This window comes from Tamandua tetradactyla, chromosome 21 (genome assembly GCF_023851605.1).
Source record: "Tamandua tetradactyla isolate mTamTet1 chromosome 21, mTamTet1.pri, whole genome shotgun sequence".
Classification (NCBI taxonomy): Eukaryota; Metazoa; Chordata; class Mammalia; order Pilosa; family Myrmecophagidae; genus Tamandua; species Tamandua tetradactyla.
In genome coordinates, this window is record NC_135347.1 from 23,555,801 (window position 1) to 23,568,368 (window position 12,568).

The following is a 12,568-nucleotide window of genomic DNA, read 5'->3' on the forward strand; positions in this document are numbered from 1 at the left end:
TGATCTAGGCAGATAAAACTTTACTTGGGAGGCATTCATTCAATTACTGAGAAAGTGTTGGGATGCTGACAGATTGGTATTAAGCCTGTAACCGCTGGCAGTCATCTTTCCACTTAAAAAGTGGAGTCTGCCAGAGAACGGAAGCTGTAGAAAAAGGCATTGCTCAGACCTGGAGACAGCCGTACGTGCCCCTCCAAGGACATCATTCGAGCGCTAAATCCAATTGTGACCGAAGATAACACATGGGTTTTCATTTATGCACACCTATATATGCGAATCTACACTGTAGTAAGTCGCTTTGAGGTTCAATTATTTGTAACAAAAAGAGTCTGGGCCAACACACACTCTCTTTCTAAACTCTGAATTCGAATTAGCCTAGAAAGTTATTATTAACTGTGAAATACTTAAGTCCTCCACCCATCCTTTTTCTAGTAAAGCAACCAAAACTTTCTATTTTATAAGTCATGCATGAAATGGTCGAAATAAGAATGGTAACAAAGGAAAACTATTTCATATATTTAAAAACTTGCTTTAAATTAAACCATGACTAAGAATGGGAGGGGGAAAAAACCTAATAAATCAAGTGATCAGTAAACCATTTAAATATGAGTTAATTATTTAGATTATTAGAGGGAACTTTGCATTTTTTCACCAAGATGCCGTAATTCCCTAACTGTCATGTTTTGATAATTTGCATACTTTGAAGTTAGAGATTCTAATCAATGTTTCTTCTGGATTTGTATTTCTACAGAAATGATGCAGTGTTCTAGGACAGCCACTGTTGCCTGGCCTATTGTACTGATGAATAAATGAGTAAGTGTCTTGATTACCTTCTAAATAAATCTGGTTAACAGTTATATTAATTAAAACGCCTGGTTCTGCGGCTATTCTGAACTATTTATATGTGATTTAATTCATATCAGCAGCTAATTTGTATTTAATGCAAACTAATGGGTTTTATGTAAATGGAGCATGTGGCAGTCTATTTAAAAAACAAATTATCTCTAGTTTCATTTCAGTTATTTTAATTAAATTTAGAGTGTGTGTGTGTGTGTGTGTGTGCGCGTGTGAGTGTGGTGGGGGGGTGAAGGGGATACGGATGTGTTATATATGAAGTGGTGATTAAATCCAATTCAAGTTTACGGAATATGAAACAAGCAATTCTCTCAACAGATACATTGGCCCTTTCATAAACTTTGAAGAAGTCCAGAAGTTTAGTATAAAGAAAAGCCTGTAAGATACTAGAGGCTGTGACTTGCTTAAGATAAAGCTTTTTACATTATATATCATACCAGCTTGTAAGTGCATGTGTAAATGCATTTATTTACTTTTTATGGTTAGGAAGTGGTTTAGATTTAAATGCCCATAATGTGTGTGGACATGTGTGTATATTTTCTTTACTTTAATTTGGAAATTTGAAACCACTGTATCAGTCGGTTAACTAATATTTCTATACTTAATTTTCTGTCAATAGCTTAAGCTTATAGAATCACTTTTAACTACAGTAATGTTCTCCCTCAATTATAATTTATAATTCCTCTAAATCATCTTTGGTAGACTTTTTCAAAACTTATATGTGTATTTTTCCTAATTTTGATCTCTGCCTTGAGTCCAAATCAGATTGTGCAAATTCACCATAATTTTTGTTTTTTCCCTCCCATTCGGTCCTGGTGTGAATCATCTCTCAGTTTTTAAAATTTACTTAGCTTCATATTTAGTGTACTTCTTATTCTTTGTCTTTTATTATGATTTTCTTTTATGTTTCCATCCCTGCTTAGTTTCTAAAGCCTTTAAGGGACAGGAATAAATTAATTTATTTCTATACACTCAATGTGATTCTCTTTTCTACAATAGACATTCAATGAATGTTTCTTCAATGGCATTTCATCGAAAACAAAACAAAACAAAACAAAACAAAACAAAACAAAACAAAACAAAACAAAACATGAGAACCACTGAAAGATATCTTCCAAAAACTCCACTCTCAATAAAAATAAAACATAATTCTCTTCCCTTTCATGGTATTACTTATAGGGTAAAAATTAAGCTCAATAATTTGATTGATCTAGCTTTCCAGGCCTAATTTCCATTATTATCTATGAAATAGTTACAGCATTACTTTTTTTTTTTCTTACATGGGCAGGCACCGGGTCTCTGGAATGGCAGGTGGGTCACCGTTGCACCACCATACAACACTACTTCTTAGAAGTGTACTATCATGTAAGCATAATGTAGGCTCAACTGTTGGCCTTCGGGAGCTGTGGAGGCAGTGATTGACCTCAGCTTGAAGTAATTTTCTCAACAAACATGGTAAATAATTGATATCCACGATGCACAGCATCTCTTAAATCCTCACATCACAAGGTACAGCATTAATTCCAAAGAATGCTCTATGTACTGGCATTGAACTCTGCCCTTGGGATAACATTAACTTGTCATCTACCTTAAAACGTCTCCCAGTTTTACATTTGCAAGATTGCAAGCTTTCATAACATACCCTGGATTTTATCCCCTTTGAATATTTTAGAGTGACCCAAGCTATAATATCCAGCACTGAAATAAGTTTTGGAAATGATGACATTGGTATTTATTCACAATTATAGCATGCTTTCATGAGCTTGTACAGGAAAAGGCAATCAATTTTTAACCTCATGTTTCCTTGTCACCAGGGACAGAAAAAGCAAATCCAAACAGTTGTTTGTGGATGTTAAACCTAGCCAGATTGATCAACTGACAGTTTCTCCAGTTACACTGGTTGTCCAGGGAGTGCTGACTTTCCTACATGGCAGATACAATGACTTCTGTTTTAATTCAACTGGCACCAATTTGGAGCTGCACACAGCAAACCGACTTTCTCCAGAGAAACTTTAACAGATATAATTTGCCGTATTTGAAATGAAAGTATATTCACTTGGTCAAAATGATTGGAAATCTGTTTTTTACAATGTGTTAGGGTCAAGAAGTTATTTAATTAATTTCATCATAATTCACTTCAGAAACATCATAAGTATTCAGAACATAGAGCAAATGTTTTGTTCAGTACAGTTAGGTAATAATAGATGCACCCAAATAGGGTGGTTTCATTGACTCTTCAAAGACAGAGAGTGGAAAACTGGTGTGGTATAGAGGAGCTATACTGTTTCAAGTAAATTCATTTATTTGTGGAAATTATAATTAATGAAAACTACATTTCCGAGAGATCTGGTTGAAGTAAGAAGTGTAAGCAAAAGAAAGTGCACTTCAGACTTCATCCTTTGTCTAAAGCAAACAATGAGTTACTAAGATAGAATTATTTGTGTGGTTGCCAAATCCCTCTTCTCCCATCTTCCCCCTTTCAGGGCCTCCTCCCTCTCAATTTAGCTGCATTAGCCGTCCACTTCGATTCAATTGGCAGGTGATTTATCAGAGCAGCATTTCATCTTCCCTACAAAGCCAAACGGTGCCCTGTTTCTAGGTACCACAAAGAGGAACAGAGTGATATTCCTTTGATGTTACAAGGGCACCAGACTGATAAAATTTGCTCTTGCATTGAACTTGGCTTGGAGGCGGAGTACTTTAACTTTTGAAAGTCTGTTGTGTAACTCTCAGAATAACGGATGACCCTCATTGATATTCACGTTTCAAATGCAGATAAATCCAAGTTCCTTTTTTTTTCTTTCTTTTTGATCCTAGGTCCAAAATCTTTACCTTCTACCCACAGACCCTGTTATCTCAAACTGACAACATCTCTACTTGCTGAGTCATTCACTCCATCCAGCTATTTATTCATCTATGTGTCCATATGCAGGGAGAGGGGAAAATATTGCTATTTAAACCGAAGTCACTTGCACTGGCTTCCACACAATAGAGATCAAGATAATGTACAAAAAGAGAAGCTTCTTTGTTTAGAAAATTTCTGTGATGCTCCGTCCCCTGCTTACTGGGGTAAGAGCAATGAGAAAAACATACGTAGGAAAATGAGCAGAATCTGGAGTTTTCAGAGGCACGTTGGGAGCTAAGAGGGGTAGCAGCATGACCACTTTCTGCATGTATGATTCATGCAGGCCACAGGGCCTGTGTGCAGAGGCCCAGCACTTGGTTTAATGCTCTGTTGTCTTGAAATCCTTAATAAAATTTTAACAAGAGGCCTGCATTGCAGTTTTGCGCTGGACCCCACACATTATGTAGTCCATCCTGTGCGATAGCACTCTACTCTTCTTGTTGGCTACAGTCTTTACTTAGCTATGGTAAACTATTGCAGTCAAATTTCTTAGACCTATTTAGAGGTGTTGTGCCAAATGTTGCATAAAGCCACTTAATAGCAGTGCTGACTCCAGATTCTCCTTTTCCAGTTTCCTTCAGAACTAGAGCAAAAAACATTGAAAAAACTCTGGGCAATGGGAGGTTAAGGAGAAGTCTGGTTCAAGGCTTTAAGGAAATCTTTTTTTGTATTTGATGGTATAAACACATGATGCATGGAGCTACAGCAGCCATTATGTGGCCATGAGGGGAAGGCCATGAATATGGAAGAAAGGAAAGATGGAAAGTACATGGAACCTCAATGAAGCAGTTTTGTTACTGAATTGACCAACCTTGAATGAACTCAACTCCAGAACTCTTGTTAATAAAGTCCAGTGAGATTGTTGGGCCAGCAGCAGCATTATTACCAAGAAACTTGTTTTAAACAAGTTTTTAAAAGAGAATTTTGAACCCCATCTCAGACTTACTGAATCAGAAACTTTGGGAAATTTTGATGATTCTAATGTTTAAGAACTTCTGCTGTGAGCTCCATTTCATCAGCTATTCTGTTCATTGCAATTCATATGATTTTGATTGAATTATAAGGGATAGGAAACATAAATAGTCTTATAAATCACTTTCTTTTAATTGGATGTGTTGACAACACACAGATTCCTTTGACAATTAAAAATAACTAATCTTGATAGCTAGCTAATAAAAATAGTTTAAGTAAAAACTTATCACTTGTTCATAACACATATCTGTAAAAATCATCATAAGATACAAGTTGATTTGAGATCATGTTATCATTCACCTCATTGTCAAAAATGTGAGTTGTGGTCCCTCAAAGGACATTTTTTTTTATCAGAATGGGAAAACTTGGGATAAGTAGAAATATCAGTGATGAAAATGAGATGATTTTGGACATATGAAATCTCTTCATATATTAAAACCATCACAGGATTTGGTTGCAACATTACTGAATGCAATTCTAAAAGTTGTTTAAAAACTCTTTCCAGCAGTGCTCTCATAGTCTCACCAATGGTCTTTGGACACTGCTAGTAGCTTATCCTCCTGTAATCATAGCTTGGGTTATGCTTTCTGTATAAGATTCTTCGCTGGCTCCTTTCTGCCTATAGAAGCCATCCCCAAAGTGGGGGCATGTGTATTCCTGATATTTGCAAGATGCTACACTGAGATTCAAGGAGAAATACTAGAACTTAGATTTTTACCTAAAAGTAAGAAATAAATCTTCATTATATTGTAATAAATGAATTGGTGTAAGAATCAGCAGTTCATATGTCATATATGATGCAAGAACTACCTTGATGAAGTTGAACGGGGGACCCAGTGAAGCTTCTATTCTTTCTTTTGCTTACAGTGTACTGCTGTATACACAGTTTATTTGTGCCAGGTTAAGTGAAGTTCATTTCATTTGTGGTCACTTGGCAATAAGAAGTTGCCAATACTTAAAAAATGATCAAGAAGAATATGGATTTGTAACCACTAATTTTATTGATGACCCTTAAGTGAATATTTACCTTGATATATTAGCTAAGATGGTTACATATATATATCTATAACCATCTATCTATTTATCTGTATGTATGTGCACATGTAAACACAGTATGTATACTCTACTTCTTTTTTTTTTTTACTGATTTCTAAAATTTTATTTTGCTATTGATTTTATACTTATTTTAATGTTTTTACTGATAGAAAATATTTGGTCAAAAAAGAGTTTGTAGACTACTGACTCATTGAAGAGGTCAAAATTCCTTGCTTTTCATCCTGGAATTTCTAGCAGCTGAGTCCAATCTTCTTTCCAATCGTTTTCCTTTTTTCTGTCTTCATGGTTTGTATATTTCTGTTAAGCTTACAGAACAGCTCACTCTTCCCCATTTCCAGCTCTACATACTTTCTCTGAACCCTCCCAACAAGAGTTAGTGCTTATTAGCCTTTTAAGTTCTTTGGGGGTGGAATTCATTATCTGATTCATTTCACCACCCTCATAATATGCACATATGCATTCCAGGAAAATGTGCTAGAATGGAGGAAGAGAGAAAAGAAGGAATATCAGCTTGGTGTGCAAAAATATAGTTTTTCACATTTCCTGTCTGAAAGTTCAGACTGATGGGGAGTCACCAAGCCACTCAACTTAATTCCTTTAATCATCTCTTTTTGAAGTCTACTTCATTTTACATTATATTTCATGACCAGCACAAGCTTAAAAAAAATCATCAGATTGCTTTTCTTCTGTTATGTAGTAATGTGTGAAATAGTACTTTACTCATCAGGGTAACCCCAGATGACAGAAAGACAGGGCTTTCTTTTCCAGAACTACCATGAACATGGAAACCTGAGAGGCAGGGATGTGCGGGGTACCCCATTTTACTCTATCAGACTCAGTGGAAGTTCCAGCTCCCTTGCTTACTACACGTGGATATGCATCAATTCTCCAAACACTTTCTTTTCTAGGTTCTCATCTTTAAAATAGCTATATGAATACAAATAAATGATACATTTAAGGAATTCAGCATCTTACCTGTGCAAAATAAGTGTCCTTTATGATAATTATTATTATTATTCCCATAAGGCCTAATTATGATAATATGTAGACATTTTTATTCTGATTTATATTATTCAAGCTCAAAATAAGTTTAATTCATCTGCAATGGTACAATTATCTTCTGAAGTCTCATTGATGGTTTGCTATTTCTGTGCTTTGGTTTTTTCCCTGATTTTCTAACATGATCACTAACCATAATCAGAGTTATTGATTCTACAGCTTAAGCCTTCTCCTTAAGCCTCCTCTAACATCCACCAAATTGACCATTCAGGAAGTGGTAAAGAAAGTGAATAATGTGCAAATCTTAAGAACTGTAGTGAAAAGGGAGTAGCAAAATTGAAGGAAACAATATTAAATAAATAATTTATGAAAATTCCACAGACATGAAAGACATAAACTTCCAGACAAAGTTTCCTCTGAACAGCCAGTAAAATGAAGAAAATGAAGAATGTATTCACACCAAGGCACATCTTTGTGAAATTTCAGCACACTAGAACTAAAGAGACAATCCTAAAACATTTAAAGGGTCGTGTGAGGAAGAGGAGAGAACCAGTCCCTTAAAAATTGTAGAATATCAAGATGTCACCCATCTTTTAATTCTAATACAGGTACTAGAAATCATTGAAAAATACCTCTAATAGTTTAAGAAGAGGTGATTTTCATCTTGCAGTATGATAATCACTCAAACTCTCCATCAGGTATGAGAAGAGACAAAACTGTTTCAAAATATAAGAAGTCAAAAATTTAGCTCTCATGTGATCTTCCTTAAGAATTTTCTAGAGAATGTACGGAAGAAAAAGAAAGTGATAATCCTACCAAAAGAAAGGCATGTTACCCAGGGAAAAGGCTGCCTAACTCAGGAGAAGGGGGAAGGATAATTCTGGGTGACAACTATGTTTCAGACGCAGACAGCAGTAGTCAGTCATATTAGAGCAGATGGTTGGAGGGCAGCGTGGAAGAACTGCCAGAAATTTTCTTATGATATGGGTATTTTGGAAAATCCTTGCCAGGATTTGACAGCTATCTTGGAACATTTGAAGAAATTACTGATAATACATAGAACATACAAAAAATCTAAAAAGCAGATATTTTCTCTGCAAATACAAACTGCTTGCCTTTGGAGTAAATAAACAAGGTTTACAAGTCCATAATGATATAAAAATTGACTGATTATTTAACCAAACAGTATAATAAAACAATATTGGAGTGCTGTAGGAGGGGAATTTGGGAGTGATGATGATGGTAGACTAAGAAAATTCAAACAACTACTTAACAGGATTCTGCTAAAAGTTGATGCAAGCCTACACGTTTTCAGTATTTTATTTAGAAAAATGGTGATGACTACAGAAAGAAACAGCTAAAAGGTTGAAAGCCACTGGGGGAAGAGAATTCTGGAATTGATTGCCTTGATTTTGCTCCCGCTACACTCAACTTCAAGCTTCTTGCTTTCATTAGACTGCCAGGCAACTTTGTATGTAGGAAGTCTCTGGCTCTGTTGAGGTCTTGCCTAGAATCCTGGTTTGGGGAACTCTTTGAGACAAGCAGTGACCTGGGCAGTAGTAGCAGAGATCAGGGAGGGGCCCGAAAGGCAGCAGATCACAAGAAAACTTTACTTATGTGAATTCTTTACTGTGAGGACAGTATGAGTTGTTTAGGAGCAGCAGTTGTCTCAGATTTCCAGAAAACTGAGAGAAGAATCAGACAGTGGGGTGAACCTCCCTTTCCCCTTAAGCCATGAGACTGTGAGGGGAACTGAAGATCTCACGGATTTTTATAGATACTTGTTGTTTGGGTTGCAGCAGGGTCCATGAATGCTACTTTACCTTTCAGCACTTACAGATTTATATAAGATTTCTACCATTTAGAATATTCAGTATATTCCAATAATGAGATATAAACTTGTTTGTTTTGGAAAAACAGCTGCCCATCTGAGACATCTAACAGAGAGAGAAGGATCAGTTTGAAACACATGGATATAGTCCAATGAAATAGAATGTCAGAGTTATCTGGATACCTGAATTAATACATTCACTTGAAAAGATCAAATCATCACAGACAATGCTTTCAGGAATTTAGAAATATTACCTGTGGTTTAAAGAATTAGTATGAGTCAAATCAGTGTATGATCATTGCTGAGACTTAAATTAGTGCACTTGAGAAAAAAAACAAAACCTAAGGCTCTTATAACAGACACAAAAGGCACATGGACTTCTGCTTAAAAGCTCATTGGCTGGACCACTGTTAGTGTCCCAGTGAGTTGCAAGGAGGTGGGAAGTGTAGGTCCTGCCATGTGCTTGGAAGGAAGGAGGGAAGAAGTTCCCATGGGCTAACAGGGAATGCTGCCATCACCATCTGAGGTCAGAAAAAACCTAACTAAAGAGCAAATGAACAGAAACCTCAAAATAAAAAATTAGTGAGCAATGTATATTGACATAGAGATAAAGACATCAATACAGAGATAGGAATATAATGAATAAGGGTAGATTATCTAGGAGTAAGCAACATAAGTGCTAAATAAGATCTCTTAAACAGAAGATAAATTCTGTGTGAAAGAGGATAATAAATACAAACTGCCCCTGCAAAACCTAGCAGTTTGAGGTTGGGAAGGAAGGAAATAAAAATATTTGAAGGGTCTGAGTTATCATGGGGAGAGAAAAAAAATTGGGGGGAAAAGAGAAGAGATGTGGACGACTTATTTCAAATGTTCTAATCTATGGGGTGTTGGAGGAAAACAAAAGAAGATGGGAATAGAAGCATCATGGTCAAAGAGGCAATGAATTTTGGTGAGAGAAATAGTTGGCATCTGGTTTACAAATAATAATAGAATCTGCTGTGATTATGTAAGAAAGTGATGGGTAGTACAATAATGAACAGAAAGGAAAATACAAAAACGTTTAAAAATTTGGAGAAATCTAGAATGAAATCAATATAATAATCAGCAAAAATGTAGGTGAAAGAGAAAAGAAAATCTAAAGTAAGTAATTAATAAAATCAGAAGATACTATTTGTAATGTGAAGATATTGAAGCCATCCATTAAAAACAGATACTGACTGGAATAGCAAAGGTCAGATATATATTGTTTCCAAGGAATACACATAGAAAAAATAACGTTGAAATTAAAAAGGATGGACAAAGAGACATTAAGTAATTGAAAACCGAAAGAAAATGCAAATGGTAAATGGTGATATTAGTGCCCGATAAGGTGGGATTTAGAAATAAAAGCACTAAAGAGGATTAAGATGGTGACATACACAACTAAAAGCACAAATGAGGAAGAAGATATAGTTGATGCAAATGCATATGAGTGTAGAAGGTGAAGATAAAATAAAGAGTACTACGGTATAAGGGTTAGAAATATGTAAAACAAAAAATTCAAACATACTTGAAGATTCTATGAGCTTCATCTCAGCATTACACAGGAGCAATAAGTCAAATCTGAAAATGGCTGTGAGGAATTACCAGGAAACTCAATTGATATGGACATCAGCCTTGAAGCCCTATTTTAGTTTTTCAAATTAAAATAATCTATTTGATAAATCAAAGTATTAATTTGAATGCATGTTTATGAAATAACCATTTCTCAGAATGAAGGGAGAAACGGTAGTCCATTGATGCTGTATACTCTTCTCTGGAGTGCAGTAAAGTCCATATAATCATCTGTTTTTCTCCTTGGAGTGGATTAACTTGGTTATTCCTCAATCATATATGTATCTACGGGACTTATAGAGTGGATAGAGTTTATAAAAGAAAATAATTGAAATTTTAGACACTTTGTGAAAATTTGTGTTAAGCTTAGTTCAAATAATAAATAACGTTAAGATCATATTCAATTTATGACAAAACATTAAAAAACTATTTTTTAAAAATAACTTACAAAGAAAAAAGTAGTTTCCCTTCCTTCGTAAAGGAATATAACATTTCTTTTCATTTTAAAGCTGTCAGTTATGTTTGCCTTAAATTTTCATTTCTATGCACAGAAATCTCTTAAAATCTCTCTAAGGAGCAATAAAATTCTGAACCTGGTTCTGCTACTGTATACTGTTTTGTAAATGCATCTATCTAAGCAACCAACATTTCCCTGAAGTAAACCAAGTTGCTACAAAATGGATGAATTTAGAGAAGGTCTAGAGCATTGTTTTGTCTGCTTGCCAGGGTCCATTTTAATCATAAGCTTTTACTACATTCCTTTTATGAGCTACGTGGATGATTTCAAGGGACTCTAATTTGATTCACATTTCCCTTATGTCTTTTCATTTTCAAAATTCTTCTATTTGTTTTACATAATCATTTTCTAAAATGCAATTTTATCAAGCTCAAACTGATTTAATGAGGATTTTAATTGTAATTATATTAAACTTGAGCTATTGCCATATTCGTAATACTTATTGCACAATCAGAAATTTTTATACTGCTTCATCTAGTCAAACCTGATTTTATATTTCTTAGCAAAATGTGATTGTTTTCCCTATATATGGTTCACATATTTGTTGTTTTATTATTCAATTTCTGGTTTTAATGATTTTCTTAATTGTACCTTGTCAATTATTATTTCTAGTTTATTAAATGCATTTTGGATTTGTCATTTTAGTTTTTCTGTCCATTAACTTAGTAAACTTACCTTTTAAACCTACTTGCATTTTAACATATTTGCTTAGCTTTTTCTAGGTAGAAAAGCAATCTTAAACATAATACCAGTCTTGATTTCAAAATCCTTACTATTTCCATTTCTTGTCTTATTGCATTGGATAGAATGAGCTTAAAGAGTAATTAGGACAGGAGTTATCTTTATTATTAAACTTTTTAGAATTTGTATTATTGGAAATTCCTCTAATGCTTGTCAATTAAATGCACAGTTCTTTTTTCATTTAAGTTAGTATTTGACATCATTTTTAATGGAGTGCTCACCTATGGCTATTTTAATAAGAAACTTTTGAGGATCTTTTAGATGATCATATAGTTTTTCATCTAAGGTCTATTAGTATTATAAAAAATTTTGCAATTCCAGGTGAAAGCCCATTTGGCTGAGGTGGACTAACTTTTAATAACTTATGTAGTATTTTATTTGGCATTTCAACATATGATTGATGTTTTATTCTACAATTTTTCTCTCTGCTCAATTTTCTATTTTTTTATAACACAGTAAATAGATACATTTAATCCAATGTATATTCTGGAAGAAATTGTAAGGAGTGGGAATTATCTACTTTTAAATATTTGTGTGAATTTACCAGTGAAGTTGTAAGGTTCCAAATATTATTTTAGAGATAATTATCTCTTAGGTTTTCTAGTTCTTCTATGATCATTGATCTCATTTGATTTTCTAATTAGGGTATAAATAATTTTAACTATACCTTATAATGATTTAAAAAAAATTTATATTTATAATAGTCTATGGCTATATTAATTATATTACTAGTAAATTGATTTTAAAAATTATATATGATTTTATCTAATTTTTTTGTATTTTTCATTTATATTTGTGTTATAATTTCTGGGCCTACTGCATTGTGATAAAAGATTGTGGTTGTCTGCTTTGTCTTCTTTTGATTTATTGAATTTCTTTCTTGTGATCCAGTTTGTCATAAATTTTAAAACAGCCTTCAAATAACTGAAATATAGTGTAATCTCTATTTATAGGCTGTATATGTCTCTGTATGTAGTAGTCAGGCTTTTCTAGGGAAAGGAAACCAACAGGAGTTATCTGTAAAGATTGAATTTTGTAAAAGTGTCTTATGCAACTGTGGGGATGCACGAGCACGGATTCCATAGGTCAAGTTGTG

The 12,568-nt window shown here is 34.2% G+C and overlaps 2 long non-coding RNA genes across 5 annotated transcripts in view; one reads left to right on the forward strand and one right to left on the reverse strand.

Annotated features, from left to right (window-relative positions):
* Positions 1-2,911, forward strand: part of LOC143665303 (uncharacterized) — a 64,346-nt gene extending 61,435 nt beyond the window's left edge. For 2 of the 4 annotated variants that reach the window (XR_013166849.1, XR_013166847.1), the window contains 3 exons: positions 752-813; positions 2,144-2,166; positions 2,670-2,911. This is a non-coding gene — a long non-coding RNA (uncharacterized LOC143665303). Of the gene's footprint in view, positions 1-751; positions 814-2,143; positions 2,365-2,669 lie in introns of all 4 variants that reach the window. The other 2 variants (XR_013166850.1, XR_013166848.1) reach the window with 2 other exon arrangements.
* The window catches only part of LOC143665305 (uncharacterized), a 121,677-nt gene that overhangs the window by 72,673 nt on the left and 36,436 nt on the right, over positions 1-12,568 (reverse strand). The gene's annotated exons all lie outside the window — the stretch shown is intronic.